General features: G+C 49.8%; 1 protein-coding gene across 2 annotated transcripts in view; it reads left to right on the plus strand.

Annotated features, from left to right (window-relative positions):
• Positions 1-15,552, plus strand: part of LOC129387050 (uncharacterized) — a 110,700-nt gene that overhangs the window by 83,272 nt on the left and 11,876 nt on the right. The window lies entirely within an intron of this gene.

The following is a 15,552-nucleotide window of genomic DNA, read 5'->3' on the forward strand; positions in this document are numbered from 1 at the left end:
CACGCTTTGTGACTTCACATTGCGAGTGGGCGTGTAGAGGTTGCATATTAAAACAGGAAAGTGGTTAATTAGTGGTTTTCAACGTCTCAAAGCGTCACAACGGCTACGAGAGAGACCGTAGCGGACCACCCTGGATTAATTTTGAATACAGGGGAATATATAACGCCCGCTAAATCTAAGTACAAGGGATTGTATGTATTAGGGGATAGCTAAAATATCAAACACCTTCTATTAGCATGCAGCAAAGTGCCATCCGCCATCTCACCGAATTGCAGCATAACGATACACATTCACAGCGATAGCATAGCATACACATACACAGCGACAGCATAGCGATACACATCTAGCTACAGCTTTCACTGTGGTGTTTTCCCGCTGCTACTTGATGCTATAGGCGGACAGAGGGGTTCGTGGCAACACCGCTAGGCTTCATTTTTTTCTGCAATGAAAGCATACCAAAATTAGTGAATAAAATATAATCAGCTTAATAAGCAGCCGCCAGCGTCGACGACGTTTCAGAGGTTGTTCCCTGTGTGTCTGTTTACTGCGATATGTGCAAACCTAATCCTCCCCTCTCTTTGAAGAAGCAGTGTTGTTTTATCTTCTTTTTTTTTTCATTTTTGACCATGTCACCATCCTTAAAGTTAGCGCTTAAGGACAATTTTTGCTTCCGCAAACAGAGAAATATAATCATCGATGACTGCGATATTCCCTCATGCGAAATTTGAGCTCAGCTGTAGACCTGTTTGTAAGCAAAGCCGGTTGTCAGTGAAGAACGACATTTATTGCCGGTGGGATGCTGGTAAATATGGGAACAGGAGCCTGACGTCACAGGTCACGATGCCGCGTCGCTGGCAGCTCTGCCACATTTTCCCCTTTATTTATAAACAATTAGTTCAACCTCTCTCAGGCAATGGGTACAGACAGGGCTTGCGACGTTGCCGTGTGCTTCGTCGTAGCTGTGGGAAAGGTTGTTCGACGTCTGAGACATCAGACTCTAGATGATCGTGTGGTTGTGAGGCCACGTCGCGTAGATGCTCTCGGGTCCGCCTGATCTCCCGGCCGTCTTCCGTTTTCAGGATCGCTGAACGTGGTGCTTCCACTGGCTTTAGGAAGACAGCAGGTACCAGGTCCGGTGAAGAGTGTCGTACGCTGTTACCTGTTGCCCCTGCGATAGGGGGGAAGGGCAGCTGTCTAGAGCCGCGGTTGTAGTAGATTTTCTGGCACTGACGGATTTCCTGCAGACGGCGGTGAACAGCTTTGCAGGGCACCGTCTCTGGCACCAGGTGCGTTGTGGGTACTGGGAGCAGGCTTCTCTTCAGTCGTACCACGAGTCTCTGCGCAGGGGACTTCAGCACCGCATCCCTGGGGGTATTGCGCCGCTCAAGCAAAGCCATCTGGAAGTCGGGTGTCCTATACGAGCACTTCTTTATAAAAGTAGTTTCTTAGTCTCTTGGACAGCCCTCTCAGCCATTCCGTTAGAGCGCGGGTAACATGGGCTCGAAGTTCCGTGTCCGATACCTAATTTGCTCAGAAACTCTTTGAATACTGCGCTGTGGAACGGTGGGCCGTTATCACTGCAGTTATCACTTAGAATTCACGCATCTCAAGAAAGAAGGAATAGAAATCTACGATTATGGCAAACTGTCAGCCACCGTAAGAGAGCAAGGCCATTCCTACAGTTTCCCTGGTTAAACTATAGGCACTTTGTGACACAAAAGCGGCATCTTCGGGTACCGCGAGTGATGCGTTTGGCAGATCTTGCAAGCTATACAGTACTGTTCAATATCCGTGGAAATGCTGGGCAAGAACATAACGCTTCTCGCCCGTTCTTTGATTTTAACTGCTCCCGAACGTGCGGCCTGAAGGAGGCTCAATATTTCTGCTCTCTTCGAGTGTGGTATGATTACCTTATTGCTGCGGAACAGTAGGCCATCCCGGGTGTGCATGTCCTCCCGGTATGACCAGTAGGGGCGCTCGGCTTCCGGGATATCACGTTTGTCGTCCGGCCAGCTTGTTTCCGCATATCCTCGTAGCTTGAGCAGGGTTGGATCGCTATCGATTGCTGCAAGGAGGTCTTCGGTGCGTCCTTTGGAAGCGGAAACAAAATCGAGCACATTTACTTGAAACTGTTCGGGCTCCTCAGCCATGCACACTTTGCTCAGAAATCGTGACAAAGCACCCGTAAGAAATAGCTCCTTGTCCGGTTTGTAGATAAGATTGTTGGGATAGCGCTGCAAGGTGAGCCTCATGCGTGGCAAACGGAGGGGGCACAGGTGCAGCTGCTTCTTGAAAATTGACACCAATGGGTGATGATCAGGTTCAATCGTTACTTCTGGCTGACCGTAAATGTAATCGTAGAATTTCGTGGATCCGGGCACAATCGCGAGCATTTCTTTTTCAATTCTTGAAGAAGCACAGCACCAACACCGAATTGACCAGCGTCGACTGAGAAGGTGGCATTTTTTTTCCGAGTCGAAGATAGCACAGGTGCTTGCGCCAAGGACTGCCGCAACTTCTCGAAACTTTTTTCCTGCTGTTCGGTCGATACCCATGAAATGTCTTTTCGTAGTAAGGTTCGCAGCGGGGCAGTAACGTCAGATTTGCTTGGAATGAATCGCTGTACGAAATTAATCATACCAAGAAACAGTTGTAGCTCCTTACTGTACTTGGGCGCCGGTATTTGTAGTATCTCTTGCACTCGTTGCGGGTCTACTCGCAGGCCCGCTGCACTGAATATGTGGCCCAGGTAACACACATGGGGCTGCAAGAATGCTCATTTCTTGAGATTCAATCTAAGATCGTTGTCTTTACAGCGTGTCAACACGAGTTTTCAATGGTAATCGTGCTCTTCTTCAGTCATTCCCCAGAGCAGTATGTCGTCCGTGACTACCGCTACACACGGTAACCCTCTTAACAGGCGGTGCATTGCTGCTTGGAAAATCTCTGGGGCCGAGGCGATGCCAAACGCCATCCGAAGAAACCGATAGCACCCATACGGCGTGCTCATAGTGCAGAGTTTTGAGCTTGACTCGTGAAGTTTAATCTGCCAAAATCCAGATGCCGCATCTAAAGTTGAAAAAAAAAAGACAGCCTCGGAAATTCGCGGAACTATATACGTCCTCTATTGGATATAGGATAGTGCTCGCGTAACAGTGACTTGTTTCGCTCTGTTGAATTCAGGCAAATGCGTACTTTGTCCTTTTTCACTACTGTGATTAGGGGTGTGCGAATATTGAAATTTTCTAATACGAATCGAATACGAATAAAACAAAAAAACTGTCTTCGAATATCGAATCGAATATTGAATATGCGTGTAATATTAAAAAGTTGCAAAACGTAATAACAAGAGCTTTATTACTCTTTAAAAAAATCATATTGCAGTTTACAAGGCTGCTGCAGGTTAAAAAGACACTCATTACAGATAATGCGCTCACGCAATGACAGGTAATGCCCTCAGTCAAGTAATACACTTGTTGATGATTATCAAGAAGGAAAATAAACTGCTCAACACGTTCAGAAAGTAAACGCTCTGTACGCACTGTGACAACATTTCTAACGGTAGAAACTTCACTTGAAACTGAGGTGGCAGGGATGGCGAAGTACTTCTAGCCGAGTGTGCTTAAAAGCCGGTACGTGAAGCGGCCAATGGACTCCCACCACTCACAAGGATCCTTGCCCATTTCAAAAAGAAAGTTTTCCGTATAGTCTGTAACTTCCCTCTCAGAGGCAGATGCCAAATGTGCATTCTCCTTGTTCATTACTAGACCGTCAGAAGCTTTCCATACAGTGGATAGCACCAGTGGACAAGAACTTGACGCTGGCACGGCAGTGTCCTCACTGGTTTCTACGCCAGCTGCGTGGAGCTCCCTTGTTACATTGTCTTTCAGCCAGATCATCTGACCAGAGTGAGTGAGTGAGTAAATAAACTTTATTGCAGGTCCGGCGAGAACGCGAACTCGTCGCGCACCCGGCTAGTCCCACGTCGGGACCGGCAGGTCTAGCCCACCGGCCCGGTCGTGGGCACGCCAGACGACCAGGATTTGCTTTTCTAGAGCGGGGCTACGCAGAAGCGAGTCCCACTCCTTTTTGATGAACTTGAGGCATGTAGACCCGCACTCCCAGAGCATGTGAGGTAGAGTGGAGGTCTGGCCGTAGGACGGGCAGGCGTCGTCGCGATACACATCGGGGTAAGCCTCGTGGAGAGCGGACAGACACGGATATGTTCTGGTCTGTAGAAGCCTAAGCGAAACGCTTGCGCCCTATTCAACTTGGGGGGAGGGCGTGGAAAGACCCTTCTGGACATGTAGAAATATTTATTAATCTCGTTGTGAGTAGCGGGTGCGTCCTTGTGACCGTAGAGAGGAGGGAAGTCAATGCTCCTTATAGAGGAAGCGCGGTCGGTGAGGTCACGCGCAGCCTCGTGAGCAGACTCACTGAGGTTCGGGGGAGCACCCTCGACCGATCCTACGTCAGCGGGAAACCAGTGAATTGAATGGCTTGTGAGAGCATGTGGACTCGAGCCGCTAAGAAGACGAAGAGCTTCCTTGGCGATGCAACCCTTCTGAAAAGCCCTAATTGCCGTTTTGGAATCACTATAGACTTCGGACCCACGACCGTCTAGCAGGGCGAGCGCGATGGCGACTTGCTCGGCGACTAAGGGGTCGGAAGTGCGAATCGAGGCGCTATTGGAAATTTTGCCTCTCGAGTCGACTACAACGACGGCAAAGGTCTTCCCGTCACTGTACTCCGCGGCGTCGACGAAGTTTGCTCTAATGTCGTGTTGCTTGATCTGTTTGAGGATGGCTGCTGCTCTGGCCTTGCGTCTGCCCTCGTTGTGGACGGGATGAACGTTTCGGGGCACAGGGGCCACTACGAACTTGTCTCGAATTCTCCTAGGGATCGGGGTACTGACCATCGGGAATTCCGCAGCGTGGTAACCCAGCTCTTCGAGGATGCGTTTACCTGCCGCTGTGGTGGTCAGGCGACTGAGTTGCGCGCGTTCTTGGGCTTCGGCAATCTCCTCGGCGGTGTTATGTACCCCCAGCTTCAAGAGATCCTCGGTATGGGTCCTGATGGGTAGCCCGAAATCCCTCTTGACTACTTTGCGAATGAGAACGTTCAGCTTGTCTCGCTCCGCTCTGAGCCAGTTGTGCATTGAAATCGTGTACGTGAGGTGGCAGAGTACGAAGACATTGATCAGCCTGAGAAGATGGTTTTCCTTCATGCCTCGATGCCGGTTTGCGATTCTACGAACGAGGCGGAAAGCGTTGTCCGTCTTTGCGATGATCTTGCGGAGAGCAGTTCCGTTCCCGCCGTCGAATTCGACAAACATGCCCAGGACCCGAATAACTTCGACCCTGGGTATCACCCCCCCCCCCCCTTCACAAGTGCGAAGTCTGATGCTGCTTTCGGAGAATGGCTTCCAATCTTTGGGTCTGCCTGCCTCCTTTTTCTTTTCTGTAAAGAAGGAGCTCCGACTTGGCGGGGGAGCATCGAAGTCCGGTGGGGCGGAGATACTCCTCGATCACGTCGATCGCCTCCTGCATGGCTTCTTCGACTCTGCCCTCGCAGCCGCCGGAGCACCATATGGTGATGTCATCGGCGTAGATGGTGTGCTTGACGTCCTCGACGCGCGCCACCCTCTGGGAAAGACCAATCATACAGATGTTAAACAGTGTTGGGGAGATAACGACGCCCTGAGGAGTGCCCCGCCCTCCGAGAGGCACATCTTCGGAGCGGCAGTCTCCAATGCGAAGCTTGGCCTTCCTGTCAGTTAGAAAAGAGCTGACGTAGCTGTGGAATCTAGAGCTGAGACCCAGGTCTGATATGGTCTTGACGATAAAGGTGTGGAGCACGTTGTCGAAAGCCTTCTCGAGGTCCAGACCAAGCAGAGCCTCGACGTCTCTGGAACGGCCATCTACAATCTGATGCTTGATTAGTTTCATGGCGCCTGCGTTGAGAGTCCGGCGCGGAAGCCGATCATGTTGTACGTTGACCTCGTTGTTTTCGAGGTACCCGTTAAGCCTGTTGAGGACGACGCGCTCCATGACCTTGCTGACGCAGGAGGTTAGAGAAATCGGCCTGAAGTTTTCGATGCTCGGGGCCTTGCCGAGCTTGGGAATGAGCACCGTGCAGGCCATCTTCCATTCTGCAGGTACAATGCCGCTCTTCCAGGACTCGGTTATGTTGTCGGTCAGAAAGACAATCGACGTGTCGTCGAGGTTTCTCAACATTCTGTTGGTGACTCCGTTCGGACCCGGCGCAGACTTGCTGTTGAGCTCGAAAATGCCCTGTCTGACCTCGGCAATGTAGAAGTTTTCGTCCAGCTCGGGGCGTGGATGAATTGTGCCCTTAAAAGCGCGGATCAAGAAGCATGGCCAGGTTGGCCACTTCGACAAATTGGCACGCAGCAAAACGAGCCTTAATACATTTTGCGAGATTGTTAGCAAACGCTGAGTTGCCTTTGCAATCTTCGAGGCAATGCAGCATTCCAAAAATAATTTGAATTTGACATGACCATGAGGGGTACTTTCCAGCACTTAAGATCACAGTTGAGTCAAATGAGGGCTTCAATGCCTTGAAAAACTCCGCTGCATCTCTTCACTCTGCAGAGTTAAAGGTATCTACGCTCGTGTCCGAAGTGATGAGCTCAAGTGTGATGGACTCTTAAAGTTCAAGGAGCCTTGAGAGCATGAGGTACTGATTGTTCCACCTTGTGTCAACATCCTGCACAACATGGAGCACGTCTTTGTTCAGCTGCGTCTGCGGAACGTTCAGTTTTTTCTGTGCACTAGGGCTATGCTTGTAGTGCGCTACAATCGCTTTCGCCTTCTTGCAGAGTCTGTTGATCGCCCGAGTACACGACATTTTATTGCTGATCGCCAGGTGCAGAGTGTGCGCAAAGCAGGCTCGCTGAAACCAAGGCAGTCTCCTGGCAGCCGCTCGGATATTGCGGCCGCTGTCCGTCACGATGTACTTCACGCAGTCGATTGGTATCTCCCAATCGGTGCATAGCTGCTCCAATCACGCAGCTATGTTCACAGCCGCGTGACTCTCTGGCATACATCGCGTGTTCAAAGTGAACCTTTTCATGTCGACCTTCACCGCAGGAACATGACGCGTGAGGCTTACAAAACCCTCGTTGGCACGCGAAGTCCAGATATCGCTCGTAAAAGCGAGAGTGCTTGTTCCGTGTTCAAGTGCTTTTCGCAGCTCGTGTCGTACCCTTGCTCTTGTGTCGTTCTACAGGCGCGGGACGAGCACACGCGACAATATTGTTCGAGATGGCCGACTGTAGCACGACTGTACAGCTGCTTCGACCACTGCTTTGAACTGATGTAGCAGAAATTGTGAACAAATGAATGGCTGCCACATCCTGGTGAAGTGCGTTTTCTATCTTCTGAGACAATGACTTCTGTCTCTGCTGAAGTATATCATCCAGTGTCGGTTGATTCTTCAACAGAGCGTTTGCGGTGGCCTCCTTTTTGCACTTTTCCATCAACAAAGGGTTCTGTTTCATGTCATTCTAAAGAGTAGTGGTTGTTCCCGTTGGCATTTTAAGGACATGTTCGCACGACTTGCACCGAGCTGTCGACGGCGAGAGTTTTGTGTAGTGCCGCTAAAGGAAACTTCTTCCGGCTTTCTTTTCTTGCTTGCTCTGTGACTCGTCATCTGCAGTTGACACCATTCTTGGAGAACACGCTTGATCTAGAGCGGTATCAGCAGTGAGATAGTTGCAAATAGCGCAGTGGCGAAGTTAGCGTGTTTTGCGTTTGTGTAACGGAGCAGAGCGCAGAAGGTAGCAAAGAGCCGGCGATTACATGAGAAAAGCGGGAACACAAGTCGGGAGTCGTCGATGGCGATGCAACGTTCTCCTCGGACATATATTTCTTTCCTTTTTAATTTCCAAACGACTAAAAATATTCCAGGTAACACTTTTGGGATGCATATTTTATCGCATATAATTACACAGCTCTAAAGGACATCATATATGGTTATGAAAGAGCCATAGAATAAAGCTCGGTAAAAAGAAACTGAAACTGACCGTGTCTCATGGGCGTCATGCAGATAGACTGAAACAGAGCATACAAATAATGAGCCGGTCATGCGAAGTTCTCATAAATAAACATGTTCTTAGGAGAATGCGGAGCAAGCATGTAATTCATTACTTGCTCAATTATTCCGCCTGTCAGAATATTCGCCCTTTCTATCGTTATTGGGCCCTTTTCAAATATTCGGGAATTTCCGAATATGCATTTCTCGACTGTTGTGTCGACTGGCGCTCATCTTGATAAGAGCACTCTGCGAAGCGCGCATGCGCCACTAAGTGGTAAAAGCAGAGTGCCCCTTGCTAGCGTCTCTCTCTTTCTTGCCGAGCCTAAACCCACAAGCATGGGTTAATAAACGTCGTTCACCCGGAACTTGTCTGATCCTTTCGGCACGCCTCGCGCAAAACGTAACACGTGGCGACGAAGATGGGATTTTGAGGAGTTGCGCAGCGTCAAGGAAGGCAAGTGTTCTCGGCATTCAGCCTCTGTTCAGTATCGATGATTGAAGAGTGCTGCTTTTTCTTTTCTTCGCTGACTGATAATATGAACGAAGAAGCCAGTGCAGGTTCGACGCAGTTTGCTGCTCAACTGGGCCAGATGGAACCATTCGACGTTTCCACGAATGACTGGGCGTCGTACGAAGAACGGCTGACGTCGTTTCTTATCGTCGAGCGCGTTCCCGAAGGTGATAGAGTACATGCATTCCTGAGCGTCATAGGCCCCAGTACCTATAGTCTTCTGAAATCACTGGTTGCCCCGGAGCTGCCTTCAGCCAAGAGCTTCGAGGTACTAACGAAGACGCTGGGGGACCATCTGTCGCCGAAACCATCGGTCATTGGCGAGCGAGCAAAGTTCCACAGGAGGCAGCAAGTCGAAGGCCAGTCCATTTCTGATTACGTTGCCGAGCTACGGAAGCTAGCACGAACCTGTGATTTTGGAAGCGCGTTAGATGAATCGCTCCGGAATCGCTTCGTCTGCGGCTTGTTAAGAGAGGATATACAGCGAGTGCTGTTCACGGAGGATAGCAAGCTTACGTTTCAGAGAGCGGTAGAGCGCGCTGTGGCTATGGAGGCGGCAACGAAAAGCACTGCGGAAGCCCGTCTACAGCCAACCCCATGCATAAGGTACAGGCGACTTCGAGTGTCCAGTCGCATGCATGTTTTCGCTGCGGGTCGCCGAAACATTCCGGCAAAGCGTGTCCCCACGTAAATGACAAATGCTATAAGTGAAACAAAAGGGGACACCTGCAACGAGTTTGCCGTAGCACCTCCGGCCAGTCGCGTGGGAAACGCCCCATCAAGGACACTGTAAAAACGCTATCGGTGGTATCCCGCTCGGAAGTGGTAGCCGTAAGGGGCGTATCTGCTCCCAGCATTGAGCCCATCATGGTACCGATGAAAGTAAATGATGTGAGAATCCCTATGGAGCTAGATACAGGTGCCGCCGTCACAGTCATGCCTTTCAAACAATACCGCCAATTTCTTTCATCAGCCAGGATCAACCCGACAGAAGTGAAGCTCCGCACCTATCCAGGAGCCCTGGTGATCCCAAAAGGCGTCGTACAAGTCAAGGTGCAGCACGGTGGCAACACGGCGAGCCTTCCTCTATACGTCGTCGACCAGGAAGGGCTGCCGTTGCTGGGTCGGGAATTGCTTCAGGCAATTAGGCTGGAGTGGAGCAAATCTGGAACGTCCACCACCTGCCAAGGTCAGAGCTGCCTTGTCGTTTAGAGGAAAGGCTGCACGCTTTGATCGCAAAGTACGACTCTCTATTTAAACATGAGTTAGGCATGATTACAGAAGAAAGGGCCGAGCTGTATTTCAAGCCTAATCAGGCACCGAAGTTTCTCAAAGCAAGAAACGTGCCGTTCGCACTGCAAAAGGCGGTTGAGCTTGAACTTTCGAAGATGGAAAAAATGGGCATCATAACGGCCGTTGCCACATCAGATTACGCGACGCCAGTGGTACCCGTTATCAAGAAAGACGGTGGCATACGCCTCTGTGGCGATTATAAGGTGACAGTGAATCCGTGCCTTGACGTCACACGTTACCCGTTGCCGAAGGTCGATGAATTATTCGCGGCTCTGTCTGGAGGCACACATTTTTGAAAGATCGACCTGAACCGCGCTTATCCGCAAGTGGTCATGTCTGATGCCTCAAAGCAATACCTGACAATGAACACGCACAAGGGATTGTTTGTCGTCAACCGATTACCTTTTGGAATCGCTTCCGCGCCGGGAATTTTCCAAAAGAAAATGGACACAATGTTGAAGGACCTCAAGGGTGTTTGCTGCTACCTAGATGATATTTTGGTAACTGGGAAAACACTAGAAGACCACTTAGCTAATCTCGAAGCGCTGCTGGAGCGTCTTCAAAGCCGAGGTGGTGTCAGCGTAAAGAAAGAGAAGTGCTCGTTTTTTCAAAGCGAACTTCACTACCTTGGGCACAAAATCAGCGCTGAAGGCATTTCCCCATTGTCAGATAAAGTTGACGCACTTCTCCAGGCACCAGAGCCGAAATCAAAAAAGCAGCTTCAGTCTTTGTTGGGCGTTGTCAACTATTACAGCAAGTTCGTGCCCCAGTTAGCAACGATAGCTCAACCATTTTTCAGACTTCTGCAAAAAAAGGTAGCGTGGCACTGGGACAAGCATGCTAGAAAAGCGTTCAACCAAGTGAAAGCGCTATTGGCACAACCACCTACGCTCGCACACTATGACCCTGAAAGACAACTTAGACTGTCATGCGACGCGTCTCAGTATGGTGTAGGAGCAGTCCTATTTCACGTCTACGATGACGGAAGGGCACGGCCCTTTGCTTACGCTTCACGAACGCTATCTGAAGCGGAAAAGAAATAGTCAACTGGAGAAAGAAGCGTTAGCCATCATTTTCGGTGTAAAGAAGTTCCACTTCTATATTTATGGGCGCTCGTTCACCTTAGTCACAGACCATAAGCCTCTTCAAACAATATTGGGCCCGACAACCGGGATTCCCACCATCGCGGCTGCTCGTTTGCAACGCTGGGCCGTTACGTTGGCAGCCTACTCTTACAATCTTATCTTCAAGAAATCGAGCGAGAACGCGGAAGCCGATTTCTGCTCGCGTCTGCCGCTGCCAGATCTTGAAGCGGAAACCAAAGAAACAGAAGAAACATTTTATTCGTTGCGATTGAACTCGTTGCCTGTTTCTAGTCGAGATATCGCGGCTGCCACATGTAAAGACCGAATTCTTTGTCAAGTGAAGGAATTCACAAATGTGGGATGGTCCGCGTCGATCAAGGATGAACAGTTGAAGCCTTTTTTTCGCAGATGCAACGAACTGACGGTGCATCAGGGATGCGTCATGCTGGGCGCAAGAGTAGTCGTGCCTGCAAAGCTGCATGGGTTCATTCTGGACGAACTCCATGACCGCCATCCCGGCATCGTGCGCAGCAAAGAACTAGCACGCAGCTACGTGTGGTGGCCAACTCTTGAGGCGGACCTCGAACTTCGTATCAGAAGCTGCGCTAGTTGTCAAGAGCAACGTAACGCTCCAAACGCTTCAATCAACGCACCTCTTCACCCGTGGTCATGGCCGACTTCACCGTGGCAGCATGTTCACGTAGACTTTGCGGGACCTTTTCAGAATACCGTGCTTTTAGTGGTGGTCGACGCACATTCTAAATGGCCAGAGGTTTTCGAAATGAGATCAACAACTACAGAAAGCACGATTCGTTGTTTGACTGAGCTCTTCGCACGTTTTGGTTACCCTGAAACAATTGTTTCCGATAATGGACCTCAGTTTGTTTCGCAGGAGTTCAAGCACTTCGTGCAGGCAATGGGAGCGCGCCACGTCCTCACGGCTCCCTACCACCCCAGCTCCAATGGGTTGGCAGAGCGTTTCATCCCGACCTTAAAGAATGCACTGCGCAAAGACGGCACAGGAGGAACATTGCAGGTAAAGCTGCATAAATTTTTGCTGTCGTATCGCAACACGCCACATGCGACGACTCGTGAATCACCAGCGGCATTGCTCCTAGGACGACGCTTACGCAGTCGGCTAGATGCCGTAAAGCCTTCCGTTGGGGAAAGAGTAGCACACAGACAGTGCACTCAGGCATTAAGTCGTCCGTGTGGCGAACGTCACTTCTTGGTAGGCGACAACGTGTTAGCATGTAATTATTCTGGAAAACCAAAGTGGGCTCCCGCTGCGATTGTTGCTCAAACAAGACCTGTCCCTTTCCAAGTACGTACAACCACCCCGAGGGGCACCTTCACCTGGCGTCGTCACCAGGATCAGCTGCTACAGAGGCCTGCAGAGGACGTTACCCCTAGGCATGGAACAGATGGCGAAGTTACGACCAGCGAGTTCCTGTTTTATCCTGAGACTGCCGGCGCACCAGTTCCTTCCAGTCCACAACCGCCCATGGTAACTCCGGTTGCGCAACAGGCAACACCAGCACCTGCCGAGGCAAGACGCTACCCCATGCGAAATCGTCGCCCACCGGATAGATTCTAAGCTGGACTCTGAGTGACTGTGTGCTCCATTAAAAGGGGAGGTGGTGTTGTGTCGGCTGGCGCTCATCAGTGTTAAAAGCAGAATGCCCCTTGCTAGCGTCTCTTTCTTGCCGAGCCTCAACCCACAAGCATGGTTTAATAAACGTCGTTCACCCGGAACTTGTCTGATCCTTTCGACACGCCTGGCGCAAAACGTAACATCGACTCGAATACGCTTCGAATAAGGAAAATATTCGATTCGTATTCGAAATTTCGAATATTCGCACACCCCTAACTGTGCTCATGGGACTGGACCATTCGGTAGGGTCGGTTACCTTTGTTATTACTCCTTGGTCTTCCATGCGCTGTAGTTCTCTCTTCACCTTGTCTTGAAGGGCCACAACAACTCTTCTAGCTGGCATGACGATAGCTAGGCACCGGGCTTGAGCTGCTTGATCTTGTAGTCGAAGTCCTTTCGCTGGGCGAGCCCATTGAAGACTTCTGCAAAAGGTTGTGCTGGGGCGTAAATATGTTCGTATTCAATGATCTGCAAGCGTCTGATGAACCCCAAGCGTTCCGCCGCTGAGCCACTGAGTGTTACCGGCACGTTCTGCTCTACAATGAAAAATTTTTCTTCGTGAGATTTGTTGTTCGCTGAACGTAACAGCCGTACTTTTTCATGCGATGCAGTTTTGGGGCGAAAAATGCCATAAGCGTCACCCGGCAGGATTCTGTTGGCTTATCTGGTAGCATCTCAACGTCTTGTATCGAAATAACACAACAGTTTGCGCCCGTGTCTAATTTGCACGTCATTGGTGTGCCTTCAATATGAACCGTCGCATTCCAGTTGTCTGTTGTTATGGAATGAACCGTGAAAGTTTCCAAGAAAAAGTCCTCGTCTGCTTCTAGACGCAGCTCACGCAAATCTATGCGCCTCTGAACCGCGTTTCGTGATGGCGGCGGCGTCTTGCATACTTGGGCAAAATGATTCCGCCTGCCGCCCTTTTTGCAAGCCTTCCCGTTCGCAGGGCATATTCCGCTGCGATATGTCTGATAACCGCATTTACTGCAGACGTTTCTGTTACTTTCTACTGCATCAACTCTCGTTTCCTGAGCGGTTGCGGCTGCTTCGCTTATCTCGCGAAACTGTTCTTTCCCTTGCTCATGGGTCCGACAGATATCGACAGCCTTCTGATACGAAGGGTTTTCAGCGATCAACTTTTCCTGCAAATACTTGTCTCGAATGCCCAGAATAATGCGGCTGCGCAGCATGCGATCTTCTAGCGCCCCGAATTCGCAGATTTAGCTAGTATACGCAGTTCGGTCAACCATTTTCTGAAGCTCTCGCCTTCCTTTTGGTTTCTTGATCCGAAACGGAACTCCTGAAAGGTTAGAATCGTTTGAGGCTTGTAGAAATCCTCAAATTTCTGTAACAAGATGTCGGCACCGTTTCTGTCTTCTCCTGCTTCAAACTTGAACGTGCTGTGCGCCTTTCGAGCCTCCTCACCAATCGCTACTAGCAACGTGGCTGCCTGCACATCTTCGCTCTGCTGGCTCAGCTGAGTGGCAGTAGAAAACAAGGTAAACCCACTCTTCTAAGTTTGTCATTCAAGCCAAGCGTTGCCTAATGTGTCCGAGGGCTTCGGCGGAGGAAGAACAGACGCTGGCATCGGCATGCCGACTAGGGCCCGCTGCCGCCACGTAAGCAAGCCAGTTGTCGATGAAGGACGACGTTTATTCAGGGGGGGGGGGGGGGGACACTCCGTATGGCTCCCATTGGCCGTTTTCGAGCAGACGCTCTTTCGACGCTAGCGCCAAGGTCCCCTTCAGTTACGGCCCTAGCCAATGGGCGATGCAGAAGCAAAATGGCGGCGCACATGATTGTTTACGTTGTCATGGCAACAGCAACAGCAGCCGCGCGGCACCCCCTCTCCCAAACGTTTTTCTTTCCTCTTTGTTTTTATTATGCCGACCCGCTTCACTCGCCATCTCCCTTTCCCCCATGCCGCGCGCACCGCTCACTTTTTTTTTGTGTTTTTACCCGTAAGCGGCGCGCTTTTTTTTTTTATAGCGCGCTTGTTACGGCGCGCCACGCGCCAGCTCGCAAGCAATGCGCGCGCTACGCAGCGCATTGGCATTGCTTGCGAGCTGGCGCGTGGTGCGCCGTGGGCTATGCGTTGGCATGCACGCAGTCTTGCCCATACTTATATTATACCAGCATGTGCCGGGGCATAAAAAACATTCCACTTCCAACACAACAGATGTTTAGTCTCGCTTTATTGACTTCGTTTCCGAAAACAGATTTTTCTTACAATGTGGTGTGATACACGCTCAAAAAATGAGCAAAAGTGAAAGGTGCATGACATATACAAGAGTACTAAAGACAAAAGTTCACAGATGGTGAAATAACAAAAGAAAGCGCTAGAAAACGCGAAGGCCGTTTCATGTACACACATAAAAAAAAAGATTTTTATATAACGTCCTCAAGACCGAAATGTAGACGAGCTCCTGATATATGCACTAAGATATTGCACAAAACTGGACGACGTGTATGACATAGTCATGACAACTATAAAAAGGGAAAACTCACTGGTAATGGCAAAAACAATGACACGCAAAATACCTGAAGAATAGAATAAAATGCTAGCATTGTTTGATTGAGAGCCATACCAAAAGAAAACTTACAAATCTGCACGAAAGTATATGAAATGCGTGACATGTTCATTACGGCTGAACAAATTCAAAAAATACATGGCAGAAAAAAAATAACATTGTACTAAAAACTGAAACATTATCACATTATTGTGCACTTGGCCACAGTTTGAGTAACGGTGGCAAGGGGAAAAGAAGGTAGTCGGCTTTTGCAGCAGCACATAGAAAACATTCGCAGAAAGAAAGGCTTATTCCTCAATCAAAGACCCGGTAAAATAAGCCGACAACACGACTTTTCTTTCGACCCGAATGCAATGTTTAGCAATAAGATTACGTCACTTAAGGCACTAAGCCGTACCTACTGGGCTCTCCTTTGTA

Source organism: Dermacentor andersoni, chromosome 2, assembly GCF_023375885.2.
Source record: "Dermacentor andersoni chromosome 2, qqDerAnde1_hic_scaffold, whole genome shotgun sequence".
Lineage (NCBI taxonomy): Eukaryota > Metazoa > Arthropoda > Arachnida > Ixodida > Ixodidae > Dermacentor > Dermacentor andersoni.